Source organism: Hemiscyllium ocellatum, chromosome 1 (genome assembly GCF_020745735.1).
Source record: "Hemiscyllium ocellatum isolate sHemOce1 chromosome 1, sHemOce1.pat.X.cur, whole genome shotgun sequence".
Taxonomy (NCBI): domain Eukaryota; kingdom Metazoa; phylum Chordata; class Chondrichthyes; order Orectolobiformes; family Hemiscylliidae; genus Hemiscyllium; species Hemiscyllium ocellatum.
Window position 1 is genome coordinate 43,920,199 of NC_083401.1, and position 15,677 is coordinate 43,935,875.

Consider the following 15,677-nt stretch of genomic DNA (forward strand, 5'->3'; position numbering starts at 1 on the left):
TGTTGCAGTTAAAGCACTGGACCAATGTCCTAATTTGCAATCATTATACTTTATTCCATTATGCTATTAATGTGGAAAATCAGTTTCATGCAGCAAGTGGTTAGAGCCCAGGATTCACTGCCTGAGAGTGTAGTGGAAGTAGGTTCGATTAGAGTCTTACAGCTCAGAAACAGACCTTTCGGTCTAACTTGTCCAAGCCGACCAGACACCCCAATCTGGTTTAGTCCAATTAGACATTCGGAAGTCAGTTAGTTTGTTCCTTTTCATATAACTATGAACACAGTTACAGAGATAACACATAAGAATGACACGAGGAGAGATGCTCATTTGGAGAGCCAATGCAAACAAAATGGTCTAAATGTTACCTTTTTGCACAATCCTGTGATTCTACATCCAGGACTTTCTGACTGTGCAGTAGCAGTTAGACCTGTCTACACTTTAAAGTGCATGCGATGTGAATCTCTGAGTAGGTTCTTGAGGTAACATCAAGTGACAGAGTTCTTCCAGCCAGAATGCATGTACATCAGCTGAAATGGAAGTTAGGTCCAAGGATTAATATTTTTTTAAAGTCTGAGATAAGTGTATTAAGTGAAAAAATGTATCTGATAATCGTTAGTCAGCTCATTAGGAGCTGGGCAACTTCCAGAAAATCACAAGCCTGACGCTTCAGAAGCTGCTGACCAATCTGGTCAAAGTCAGGATTAGAGTGGTACTGGAAAAGCACAGCAGGTCAGGCAGCATCCAAGGAGCAGGAAAATCGACATTTCAGGCAGGAGCCCTTCATCAGGAAACATCAATCTTCCTGCTCCTCGGATGCAGCCTGACCTGCTGTGCTCTTCCAGCATCACTCTAATCTAGACTCTGGCTCTGGTTTCCAGCATCTGCAGTCTTCACTTCTGCCAATCCGGTCAAAGGCCTACTCTTTGGGGTAATCCAGTGGCAAGAAGGTAAATACTTTCTATGCCTTTCTTATGGGGTGGGAGTTCTTGGATGATAGGAGGCAAGGGAAGGGCATTGGCTTTTAGAAACCACACCATGTGCCCCCCCCCCCCCCCCCCCATGCCTCTGTTTGCCCCCAGATCAGCAGAATTGCAGACTCTCCCCCCACATCCCAATCCTGACAGGCAGATCGCCCTGTCACCAAGTCGGGTAACTAGGCATCTTTCTTGCCTGATAAAGAGATAGGTGATTAGGGAGGTGGTGAGGTGAAGCCTTTAGAGTGGCCATTAGTTGACCACCTAAGAGCCTTAATTCATGATGGGTTGAGAAAGTCACTCATGGCTCATGGTCTCTCTTACCTGGAACATAATTAGTAAGGTGGAGAGAAGGAGATGAGCTTCTCTCCAGGACCAACTTACACAATTATTTCCCATTCTTGGACCTCTTTGATCAATGCCCTTACTGTCGAAGATGAGCGCAGACTGATGGGAAGTTGCCGAAATGAGCTTAATTTCATCAGGAAGTGTGTGACAATGAGCTTTTAGTGAGAAGCAAAAGAGTGTAAAAGTAAAATCTCAGCCCTTGCAGCCTCACCATTCACCAGGTAAGCCACACTCACTGATTCTATAATCTCTCCCATGACTTAGGCAGTTCCTGAATGTAGGTTTGTCCTCCTTCTGTTCTTTGCCTTGCCATTGGTCATGAGCTTGCACTGCAAGAAGGCCAAGGGAGAAGATTAGTGGCATTGCACTCAGAAGCTTTGGGAATGTGGATAAGCTGCTAGTATGTGAAAAGTGGCACAGATGCGAGGAGTGAACTCAATAACTAATAATGTAGTGAAGAGAGGTGCAGAGTGCAGCAGAAAGGGGAGTGTTGATCATTGGAAAAGAGACTGGTTCAGTGTAACACAGGGTTATTGTGCTGGAGTACTAGTAGATAGGAGTAAAGAACTTTATCTTACCAGATCATTAATTTTTCTGTATTTCAAGCGATGCAGAAAATGATGTCGGCTGATGACTCTGTCATCAACCAACTCTACTAACTATCCCATCTGGTGCCAAGCAGCTCCTCTGGTTATTTTTGTGTCCATGAAATCTTGTCCTGATGTATTGCAAGATTGCCTGAGGAATGCCTGATGTCCATATCTCTGACAGGAAAACTGTTACTGTTATTTCCCTGGTTCAACCCATAGGAAGAACCACAAGTGCCAGTCTGACTAAATCCAAGCCCAGATCAATTTCTATGAATCTTACCCATAAGCAGAAAAATAACAATAATCTAACTAGTGTCTTGCTGCCTTGTTCTGGAATATTTAGAAAACCTGGCTCTAACATAGTTCATTGATAAATACTACTGACTAGTACAGATGGAACCTTGCTATATAAAGGTAGACTGAAATTTAGATCTAGCATGAAATTTTGAAGTAGGCATCTGACCTATGGAAGTTCAGACCAGTAACGTTGTGACTTTGTTTTCTGTTAACCACAAGCACTGTTTTAGATCATTGACAAAAGTGTTTTGCAAAATATAATGTTGCAACAAATCACTTTTCAGAATAATTTTCAATGTTACTTGTCTATTAACTTACTGTTGAAAGTTGTCGAAACTTCCATTGACAAGTTATCCAAAATACTCCACGGGACAGGAGTGCTGAGTTGGAAGAATGGTAAAATGTTGCTGGAGAGCAGCAGACCAGAGCTACACAGTTAAGATTGACAGTTGCATATTGCCAGAGAGTTGTAGGGAAAAGGGAGTGTGTCATAGTTATTGTCAAACATTAAACTAACCAGGTTACAGTCCAGCATTGGATAATTACATATAGAATAAAGAGGAATTTGGCTTGATGAGCTGGATGGCTTCTTTTCATTTTGCTGTTTCTTATGTTCTGATATTCATTCGTGGCCAATTGACATGTCTGAAATTCCTCAGCTAGGAGAAGAGATATTGCACTATAACAAGTGTTTTGTGGTCCTGCATGTGTGCAGGACCACAAAGCACTCAGGGTCAGTAAAGATGACAATTCTAAAATTAAAATATTGCTCGATTGGGAACCAATGAAAGTTAATAAGAAACAAAAAACAAAAATTTTTGGAAAAACCCAGTAGGTCTGGCAGGATCTGTGCAGAGAAATCAAAGCTAACATTTTGGGTCCAGTGACTCTTCTTCAGAACAATTCTGAAACATTAACTCTGCTTTCTCTCCACAGGGACTGATAGATCTGTTGAGTTTTTGTAGCAATTTCTGAACTTGTTTCTGATTTCCAGTATCTACAGTTTTTGGAAGTAAGGTGGAATGAATGAAGGCTTTCAGCAGCAGATGATTTGAGACAATAACAGAGTTACAGTGTTGGAAGTAGTTGATATGGAGAATCTACAAGGTCAGAAGCTCATAGGATCACAGGATGACAGAATTGTTACAGCACAGAAGGATGCCAATCAATCCATTGGGTCTGCATCAGCTCTTCAAGCGAGTATTGTTGCCAAGTGTTAGTCTGCACAAACTCAGCTTCAAATCAGGTATGGGAGAAAGTGAGGACCGCAGATGCTGATGAAGAGTTTATGCTTGAAACATCAACTCTCCTGCTCCTCGGATGCTGCCTAATCAGCTGTGTTTTTCCAGTGTCACCCCTTTTGACTCTGAATCAGATATGGCCTGGTTAACAGTCTGGTTTAGTCCAAGACATTTGCCAAGAGAGGGATGAAGGTGGTAGCTAAGCAATAGAGTTTGAAGACAATACTTCAGTCTTCCCTCTTATAAATTGGGAGAAGTTTATGGAGATGCAGTAGTGGTTACCAGATTGAAGAGTTTGCTAATTTAGCAACAGAGAGGTCATGATGGGGTGCATCTGAGAGGCAACATCATATATATGAGAAATCCAACTCTTTGCATTTGAAAGAGGTTGTTGAAGGCCAGCATGGAGATGAGAATTAAGAGCAGGCTAAGAATAGATCCATGTGAGAATCAGGAGTAGGGGTTCAGGGGCAGAAAGAGAAGTTGATACTCTGGGCTATGATTTGATAGACAAGAATGGAGTCTGGCAAGGCCAGTCCTAACTGATTGGCAGTAGAGAGGTGTTTGAGGATGTTCGTGTGTGTCAAAAGCTGCAGTCAGGTTAAGAATGACAAGGAGGGAGAGTTCACCCTTTTCACAGTCTTATCAAATGTAAATTGGATCTTTGATTAGAGCCATTCTAGATTTGTGACAGGGAAGAAACCTGATTGGATGGATTCCAGAAAAAGATTGATATTAATTAGGGAGGCAACAAGATGGTCAAGATGTTTGGAGTGGAAAGGTTGCATGAATATGGGACAGTAGTGTGCAAAGAGGATGGAGTGGGGGTTGATTTATTGAGAGGCATAATGATGATAATAGATTTAAAAGAGGACGGTACAATACCTGAAAACAGAGTACTGTTTACAATATCAGCTAACTTAGGAATGAGGAGGTGAACCTAGGTAATCAGCAGGTTAATGGGAATAGGGGTGACAGCTAAGGTGAGCTTGGAGAGGGCATGAGTGGAGTCAGGAGAGAAAATAGAGAAAGATGTGAGTTCAAAATTTGGGAAAAGGGTATTGGCCTGGTGGAAGGGTGAGCTCATAGCAGTAACTAATTAGATTTTAGTGACAAAGAAATCAGTCCCCTACATTTATTATTGGAGGCAAGGGTGGAGGAAAAGGGAGTGGGGGTGCGTGGGGGAGTGTTTAATAGAATAGTTGGTAGTCGAGAAAAGAAGCTAGTGGTTGTCTTTGTATTCCACTGTTCTCAAACAGTGTGGAGGTTTAGCAGAGAGGGCAGGTCTCAGTCATGCTTAATCAAGCCAGATCCAGCAGTCGGTGGCTAAATCAATTCTATACCAAACCCTACGTTCCTTGTACTTACACTGAGATGACAATGATAGCAGTGGAAATGGTCAAGGTATAAGGGAGTAGTGGATTTATTAGTGATGAGGCTGTCAAAGCTGAGTAGAAATGAGTTGTGATTATGAGATAAAGATTGAAGAGCCTGAGAAGATTTTTTTTCCTACCAATCCGGTACTAAAAATTCAATTGCTTAATATTTGTATAGGAACATAAGTATAGGATGATAAGGCCATTCAACACATTTTGTCTACTCTGTCAGCTGGTGCAAAATTTCCTTGTTGATAAATATAAAATATTCTCAGCCCCCCACACCTCCTCCCAGTTTTTGGACTATAGTAAGGTCTGTTGTATACCCATTTTTCATTGGCAAATACACCATTTTTGACATCTGCAATCTAATGGGCCACTGTTTTTTGTTAGCTTTAGACACCTGGCTCTAAATATTTTATTCCCAAGCTCTTTGCTGGAAATGTTTAGTCGCTGGTGAATCAGTAAACCCTGTAATGCAGGTTTCTGGCATATGTAGCTGAAAATGTGTTGCTGGTTAAAGCGCAGCAGGTCAGGCAGCATCCAAGGAACAGGAAATTCAACGTTTCGGGCATAAGCCCTTCCTGATGAAGGGCTTATGCACGAAACGTCGAATTTCCTGTTTCTTGGATGCTGCCTGACCTGCTGTGCTTTAATCAGCAACACATTTTCAGCTCTGATCTCCAGCATCTGCAGACCTCACTTTTTACTCGAAGATTCTGACATATGTAACATGTTACAAATTATTGTAAGGGTTAGGACTGTCCGATGAGAAACCTTCCTGTTAATTGAATGTAAGAAAACTACTGACCCTGAATGGGGGTGAAATACAGCAGGAGCAATTAGTTAGAGTTCTTTTTCTTGTTGAACATACTGGACAGTGTAAGTGATATTTTAGGAACAAAACCTTATTTGGCCATGACTCGCAACAACAAGTTTCCAAATCCCTGCTTCTTGATGCTATTGGAAATTTTGTACATCCTTCGATAGGTCATTTCTGATTAGTAACAAAAATCTTTATGATCGCGGCTATATAATAAACGTGGGAAACTTCTAGTATTTGCCATTTAATTTTCTAATGCAATTGACTCAGTGGCAATTCCATTTTTATTTTTGCCAAAAATATCACAATTTTATTTGCAAGTGCAACCATGTCCAATTTGAACACTGAGTGCTTTAAAATGAATATAGAGTGGACTAAAGGTAATTTCCTGACTGAGGTGGCCGCACAGTGCAGATTATTCTGTCATAATGCATGTTTCATCAATGCAAATTCACTGTAAAGCAATTAATAAATTTGGGACACTGCTTCTACAGCATGACCTTTTAAAACATGTGTTGGCTGTAACACGATTACATCACCCACACTAAACACTGTTTATAAAGCACATTTCTTCTATAATACAGGGTTGAACAAGAAGACAACCGTCGCATTATGGAAAAACTGATTGTACTGATTTCTCGGATAAAGTGAAGGCTGCAGATGCTGGAGGTCAGAGTTGAGAGTGTGATGCTGAAAAAACTCAGCAGGTCAGGCAACATCCAAGGAGCAGGAGAAACAATGTTTGGTGCATAGGCCCTTAATTAGGAATGAAGCTTGTGAGCCAAGGGGGTAGAGAGATAAATGGGAGGTAGGTGTGGGGCTAGGCGGAGGTAGCTGCGAGTGCAGTAGGTAGATGGGAGTGGGGTAAGGGTGACAGGCCAGAGAGGAGGGTGGAGCAGATGGGTGGGAAGGAAGCTGGACAGGAAGGACAGGTCATGAGGGTAGTGTCAAGTTAGAAGGTTGAATCTGGGATAAGGTGGGCCTGCTTATGTGTTACAGAGAGCACATGATACTGTCCCAACTGTTCCAATTATAAACCAAAGTAATGGATTTAATAAAGGTAGTAAGGGTCTTGCCTGCCAGATTGAGAGCTGATTGGAGCCCAGCACTGCCCTTTTTCAAGAAGTTCCATTGGATTATGGGGCCAATCAGGCACTTAACAATGGTGAACCTTCCCCAGCATCAAGGAGGATGGAGAAGGGGGAGAAGCTGCAGGCATCGCCTTTGATCAGCAGCACCATTGGGCAGGCTGATGCAGTCCAGCCACCTAGGATTATTACTGAACCCAGAAGTGAATGATGACAGGAGCATAGTCCTTAGGAGAAGGAATAGGCTATTTGACCCATTGAGACTGCTCTACCAATCAATGAATTTATGACATCTGTTTGTGGTATCTGCTTCACTCTCCTCTCTGCATTCCATTGCCATTGACTCCCTTCACTACCAAAAGTCTACATAAAAATGGACCAGTTCACATTTCTTCATGTTGTACTCCATCTGCCGATCTTTTGCCCATCCATTGAACTTGTCTATATCCCTTTACAGATCCAGCACTTGACAATTTACTACTGAACCTATCTTGGCATCATCCATAAATTTCGATACCAGAAATCAGTCCCACCATTTAAGTCATTGATCCAAATTGGAAACAGTGTTGAGGAAGGTGGGATACTGGCTGGGTTTCACTGGGATAGGTGCGGAAGTGGCAGGAGGGGCAGTTTCAACAGCCACAGCAGGAGTTTGGCTCACAAAATCCCAACCCCCCCAAATGTTCAGACCTTTTCGGTTACCGAGTGCCTTTGAACAAAAAACCTCCCTCCCCCAAAACTTTAGATGCCCATAAACAACGCTACATGGTTTTGTTTCTCATGCTCCCCACATGGCAGTATCCCACTCACCGCTCTGCTCTGATCAGCGGTGGAAGCATAAGGCAAGTAGACAGCAATCGACTATTCAAGGGTCTCATAGATGGCAGGACAGAAAGACTGTCTGCACGGTTTTGGGATAGTGTAGGGAGACAAGCTGAGAATAGTTCACAGATCGGTGCAACATCGAGGGCCAAAGGGCCTGTTCTGCGCTGTATTGTTCTATGTTCTATGCTCTATGCTTGCCACTGACTTAATCGGGTTGGAGGATGGGAAGACAGTTTGGCCCCTATCTATCATCCTTCCATCTAATTAAAAGCTCCCACCTCCCTGCAACCAAACACATCAGTTGTGAGGGCATTGAACACAGCCCAAAAAGCAGAGATAAAATAATAGTGACATTTCTGAATTATTGATTGTCTCATGTTACAACAACTGTTGTAAAATCTATCATGAAAATCTCTGAAATGTGTTATTTTGTGAATTGACTTTAGCCTGATCTAGCCTTATGCTTTCAGTAAATCATATAAAGACAGAAGAACATTTGGCCCTGGAAGTGAGATTGGAAAACCAATTCATTTCGGTTATAGTACTGAGTTTGTCATCTTGTATATTAGATGGTGCAATGACTTTGAAAACCTTACATTTGACTCAATGGTTACTAAATTAATATGTATTGATTCTCTTTAATCTGTCTTCTTTGCATTAATCTTCTAGTTTATCCAAAAGAAAACTCCATTCAAGTTAACGCGTTCTTGTAGATTTCATTTTAAATACTATTAGTGATGTCCCGACTAAATTATGGATGAGCAGATTTTAGGAAGGCACAACATATTTTTCACACTAAAAATAGTGATGCGGAGTTGTTTAATTATAAAATGACTCAAATTTAATGTATTTCCTACTCCTCAGAGAATGGTGTCTGTAAGACAGAGAGGGAGACATCAGCCTGTAATGAAATTGCTCAACCCATACTTTCATTACATCTAACGCATTTCATTGCTAAATTAACACTGTTCCGTTTTACTTCTACCTCTTTTGAGGTAGAACCTCTGCTGGTTCATTTTGTAATGTCTAAGGTAGAGAAAAAAAAATTCTAACCTTTCAAACCTCAAACCACCCATTTTGTGTACCATGAGCTCATTTCTGTTGACTCTTGAAACTTGTCTCTTTATTTTTTTTTAATTTGTTTCAGGTCTTTATTTTGAAAGGCACAAATACAGTGATGTAGTGGTTATGTTGCCAACTAGTAATCTGGAGGCTAGAAACAATAACCTAGAGAACACAGGTTCAAATCTCACTGGGGTAGTTTAAAGTAGTTTTGTTTTTAATTTAAAAAGCTGTAAATTTCATTCATTTATTTATGAGATGTGAATATTGCTGGTGAAGTTGGTATTTGTAATCTTTCCCAAGTTGCCCTTGAGAAGGCCATGTGGCGAGACAGCGGTTGAGAATCTATTCTATTGCTATTGCTTCGAAGTGATATTAAGGCTCAAATTGGGAAAACCAATAGGTTTTCTTTCTGAACAGGATGTTAGCAAACCAACTTTGTTCATCCTAAAATCCAACAGCTTTCTTGTCATTGCTACTGACAGTAACTTTATTCCATTTTTCTTCCTTCAAAACAGAGATTAATAAACTTCTTGTTATTAAATTATCCGAAGTTATGGGGATAGAGTATAAAAATGTTGTTTAGGCAACTCTGCCATGACCTCGCTGAATAGCAGAACAGTCTTAATGGGCTGAATGGCCTCCTCTTGCGCTTATTTTCATAGAAGGCCCCTCACCACTTTACGAAGGGCATCCAGGTTTGACAATAGATGCTGGATTTAAGTGTGACTCTCACATTCTGAGAAGGAATGAAATTAAGTCAAATTGAATTTATGTTGTAATAATAGCTTACTGGTTACACTCCTAGAGATCCAACTTTGTAAATTAATGTTGTAACAATTCCATCTTGGCAAGCTTCAAAAGTAACAAAAGTAACTCTGGAAATGTTTGAGATTGTATATTAAAAAAAATGACCAAGACAGCTTCTGAGTTGTTGCAGAACTAGATTGTTAATATTGTTTGGCAAAGATAGAATGCCAACAATGTGACACATTCCGCAACTTGTGGTCAATACCTCTTAACCTCCTCAGCAGCATAATAAGGCACTCTGTGGTAGAGTGACAAATGATATCATTGTGAGCACAGTGCCACTTGGACTGTAACTATTTATGGAGTAATGTCACAGGACAGTTAATGGTAGGCAACAAATATGGTACCTTCAGCACCAGCTGCAGCTGAGACCATTTCTTTTGCATAGGACAACTATGTTAGACTGCAGATTTCATTGTGAAAATATTAACAATGTTATTATTGTGGTTCTGTTCGCTAAGCTGGGAGTTTGTGTTGCAAACGTTTCGTTCCCTTTCTAGGTGACATCCTCAGTGCTTGGGAGCCTCCTGTGAAGCGCTTCTGTGATGTTTCCTCCGGCATTTATAGTGGCTTGTCTCTGCCGCTTCCGGTTGTCAGTTCATGCTGTCCGCTGCAGTGCCGGTATATTCTATCAACAAACACATTGACCTGGACCCAATATACCGGACAGCAAGAACTGACAACCGGAAGCGGCAGAGACAAGCCACTATAAATGCCGGAGGAAACATCACAGAAGCGCTTCACAGGAGGCTCCCAAGCACTGAGGATGTCAACTAGAAAGGGGACAAAACATTTGCAACACAAACTCCCAACTCGGCGAACAGAGCCACAACAACGAGCACCCGAGCTACAAATCTTCTCCCAAACATTAACAATGTTACTTCTATAGATGTCAATTGAAAGTGGATGAAAATGCTAATTCTGAGTTATTGCCACCAATCACAGTTTTACAAATTAACTTATTTGAAAAGTCACCTAAATCATTAACACAGTAAATAGTTGGCAATTAAAAATAGATAAATATAGTCAGCAGGAGAGGCCATACAAACAACATGCAATTCAGGAGTATTCTGTTATGTCTGTAATAACTTTAATAATTATTCATTATTACTTCCACACTTAGTTTAATTAATTGAACTAAGCAGCATCAAGTCTTTTTCTGAATTCATTAAGGTAACTGCTGATAAAATAGCATAACGGGAGCGAGAAATAATTTTACTCCCAGCTTTCAATTTATTCCAAAGGAAAAAAGCAATTAAAAAGTGGAAGCGTAGAAACAAAATAACTCACTTCATTTCACGGAGTCTTGACTAAGACTCGCCTACTCCCAATCCCCAACAGTGTTCTCTCTCTCTCTGACAAAAATGATCTTCAATTTGAAAGAGAAGATTAAACTGTTGTTTGCAGTTTCGGAAAACAAATATAGCAAAGTGCTATTTGTAAAAATGATGAGAAGTGTTCACTGAGCGATTTTCTCTTAACCATTTCGTCACTCTTTCCACATCATCACAGTCCTACAAGTCAAGAAACACGGCAATAGGACTGATTGCTTACCAACACTACAAAACATAACCACTGGACTGTGTGCTTCTCGATGTCCTTTGTCAAATACTATCTCACGAGATTTAATAGCTTCTACGCCAATGAAGAGGGAACAGTACAGACTAAGAAAGTGTTTTTCACTGTTAAGGTGATATTTAAACTTTTACAAGATTACATGTGCAAGATTCCTATTTTAACATAGATAACACTTACAGAATGAGCACATTGGCTACTCATACATAGTCCAGTGGTCTGCTGAGGTTAACACGAGGCAGGGAACCTTACCTACAGCCAGTTAAAAAACGTTTGGAGTTTGACAATGGCACTGATGTCCAAAGTTGGTCCAAACTGAGGATTACCCCAATTAAATACTGTGTTTTATTCATTATTTATATTCATTTATTTATATCAAGACAAAATCCGGCCAACTTTTTAAAAAAGTTTAATTAATAAAATTGAAATGAATTAGTCTTCATTGTTTTAGATTCCTTATCCATCACAGTGAAATGAACAGGTATTTGCTAGAAATAAAGTAACATTTGTATATTAAAAATATTTCCTTTCACACAGTTTACAGCAAGGAATCTGAAAGACCCACCATATAAAATACCCTGGAACCCAAACAAAGATATTTATTCTCTTCCAACTTCCTGTTAAACCATTTCAATGTAAAACATCACAATGTCAACTGAGAAACCACATAATTCAGCAATGATAACTTGTGCATGAGGAACTAGATGGATTAGGAGTGTGTAACTTTTTAAATAAAGAAATACTTATGACAGGTCATGGCCCACAGTGCAGGACAGTGTTATTACCTCATGAAGAATGGTTGATGATGCCATTTGCTCTATTCCTGTGGTACTGAGTCTGCATCCTTGATTGAAACCTGGATCTTTTGAATCATGTTATTAGTCAATGAAAGATGATGTAGCAGAAAACTTGGGCTTTTTCTATTTAAATATTTACATTTTCATGACATTTAAATGTAAACCAATAAAATACGTCAGCTATTGGCAAGAAAAATATTTCTTAAATGGCTGTTGGTTTGATTCTTAGCAGAACAATAATTAATTGCGTATTAATTCAGTTATGCTATATGATGGTGCATCGTGCCAACTTTGAGCATATGCAATTAACTTGCTAATGGGAATTGTTGATTATTAACTGAAATTCTGAACGCAGTCACATTGAAGATTTGTATTTGGCTATTCCATGGAAATGGGATGCAGTGTCAAATTCATATTGATTATGAGTACTTGGCTGAGTTTTCTGTCAAGAGCTAAGGTAGTTGACTATTTTTGGGAGAGGATACATACTTAGTTTAAATTGTATCACCTGGAAGATTGGCAGTGCTGTGATTCTGCAGAGAACAATGATAACAGAAGTTACGAAGGATAATATAGCCTACATGGCCTAATATTGAAGGAATAAAGGATGTAGGTGGGAAATACCTTGGTACGACTAAAGAACAAAATCAACTATTAATAAGATCACGTGTAACATTCATATTTTTCCTCAGAGATTATTATTTTGCTGCATTGTCTTAAGAGGCAATAGCTCAGAGAGTGAAAATGCAAATTCTCTGCAGAAACCACCAAGTAGACAGCAGGGTCAAAACAGAATTCCTATAATTTCAGAGGAAGTGCTCCGAAAAGGGGCATACATCCAAAAAGAGGGTGGGAGAGTGGATCTCTAAGCAACTTTCTTCTTCCCCTAACCCCACCACTGCTCCCATCCCGTGACACTATCCTGCCCCTTTCACTCTTGGTTTTGGCACAATTCAACCCCTTAGTTGAGTGAAACCCGGTGTTTTAACCCAACTGACATGGTCTCTATTACTGTGGAAGTCACTCTGACCTCACAGACATATACAGCAATCAGTGACAGGGATCATGTCTGAGCACATGTCTTACCCTTTCAAAACAAAACTTTATCCCTGCACATTTTTAACTCAATTATCTTTTAAGTAGTTTCATTCAATATGAGAACTTAGTTACATCTTTGAAACCATTCCAAAAAAGGTTTGTATTTGGCATGCAATGAATCGAGACATTCTTTTGCTGTTCAGAATGATCTTTGATTTGAATTGGTGGAATTTTTGTTTGCAATGCCACTTTTGCCAATTTAATTCCGACAATGACTGCGCAGTGTTTTGAATATTACGTGGGGCATCAGGCTGTTGTTTTGTTTGTGTTAAAAATACAGCTGATCATGTAATTTGTTCACATTCATAAACGAAGTAGTCATCAAGAACGTTGTTGCTTGTACAATATTCTTTTGAATAGCGACAACATAATACACATACCAAGTTAAAGTAAAAGTGATGTCTGCAGAAGACTTTCTCCATGCTGTCCACTTTGCTTTGCACTGCATAGTTGTTTTTTCAGTCAGTTCAGTTTCCTTGTAGAACTGTAGGTTGGTTTTCTACCACAGAACAACCATGTCTCGAAGTAGCCATCTCAATGAGGACTATCTTACACATGCATTGCAAAAAGGTATAATTGATTAGACTGGCATGAACCTGTCACTATTTACTGTAAATTAAGGCAAGCTGAAAATACATGATTGCAGAAAGAACAACACCATTTTGATTGTATAATAATGTTTAGAAACTCCTTTGTTTGTGAGTTGCTAACTGGGGGAATTGAAGGGAGGGTGGGAACTGTACCTTTTATAATGAATATTTAATTTATTAGGCTGTCCTTTTTCCATAATTTATGAAGAAAAAAGTGTCAACATACTGGTGAGCCTGGAATGGGCTCTTTTGTGACTACAATAAAGGTTGTATGTGGTGGATCTTTGCACACCACAAGAAAATCTCTTTGTGAATGACCAAACTGTCACATGTTGGAGTATAGGCAATGTTAACTAAATTAGATTAGCGATCGCAATATTTAAGTGTGCATTGAATTCCAAACGGTTAAAAGGAGAAACATAGAATGGCTGTTCCTACATAAAACTTGTACACAAAAAAAAAGTTTTGTAATACACAGTAGAACAGTCAGATGTTCGTTTTTTATAGAAATGTTATTTCAATGGTGCATTTTTGTTTGATAAATAAAGTTTTGATACAAAACACGATCGGCCTGTGCCTAAATTATTTTGTTATGAAATATATCAGTCAGGTGTTCAGTACTTTTCTCATAGATCTTGGATAGTCCGGACCCGAGGATCACATGTTGGATGTATGTTCACAACAGGAAGAGGGAAAATATTTCCCACAACTCTGACTCACTAGCTTTCAATGTTGCACCACATTCTTAACAGAATACAATGCCAGAAATAAGACCACAAGAACAGGAGTAGGCCTTTTGTCCCCTTCAGTCTGCTTTGCCATTCAATAAGATCATAGCTGATCGGACACTTCTAATATCCACTTTCCTCCCCTTTCCCTGTAACGCTTGATTCTCCTACTGATCAAGAATCTATCTCAGCCCAAAATATACACAAGGACTCTGCCCACATTGTTTACTTCATTTCTTCAGAGCTGATTCACTGTCAGTGTGACTACTGAAGGCAACGGGCAGGGAGTGAGACTAACTAACAAACTCTTGTGGAAACTTGCCATTGATCATTGATGGGATAGTTTCATAGAATCCCTACAGTGTGGAAACAGGCCATTTAGCCCAAAAAATCCGCACCGACCCTCTAAGCAGTAACCCATCCAGACCCATTGCCCTACCCTATTGCTATACATTACCACTGACTAATGCACCTAACTGACACATCCCTGAACAATTTGGGCAATTTAGCATGGCCAATTTACCTCACCTGCACATCTTTGGATTGTGGGAGGAAACCAGAACATTTGAAGGAAACCACACAGACACAGGAAGGATGTGCAAACTCCACACAGGCAGTCACCCGAACCTGGGTCCCTGGTGTTGTGAGGCAGCAGTGCCAACAAAGTTTTGTAATACACGGTAGAACAATCAGATGTTCATTTTTTTAATAGAAATGTTATTTCAGTGGTGCATTTTTGTTTGATAAATAAAGTTTTGATACAAAACATGATTGACCTGTGCCTAAACAGTGATCCTGTTTTTGTGCTGAAACAATTTTCTGGTTCACCAAATCTCCTGTAGAAATGCCCAACCCTAATTGTCCTGGAGAAACTCCCTTCAACTCCTACTCTCTGTCTCCTGTTGCTCAACTAGTTCTTTATCCACCTAGCTAGAACACCCTGAACATCCTGTGACTTCACTTTCTCCATTAGTCTACCATGGGGAACCTTATCAAACGCCTTACTAAAGTCCATGTATATGACATCAACAGCCCTTCCTTCATCTATCAACGTGGTCACTTCCTCAAAGAACTCTATTAAGTTGGTAAGGCACAATCTCCCCTGCACAAAACCACATTGCCTTTCACTGATAAGCTCATTCTTTACTGAATATAAATAGATCCTATCTCTCAGTACCCTCTCAGCAACTTCCCCACCAGCGACGTCAGGCTCACTGGTCTGTTGTTACCTGAAATATCCCTACTACCCTTCTTGTACAGGGGGACAACATGAGCAACCTTCCAGTCCTCCAGCACCTCATCTGACGATTTTGTGTACTCATCAGATTTTGCAATTGGATGACAAAACCACAAATTAACATTTTAAAAAAATGAAAGAACTGATGCTGGAAATCTGAATCAAAAACAGAAGTTGCTGGAAAATCCCAGCAGGCCTAGCATCTGTGGATAAGAATC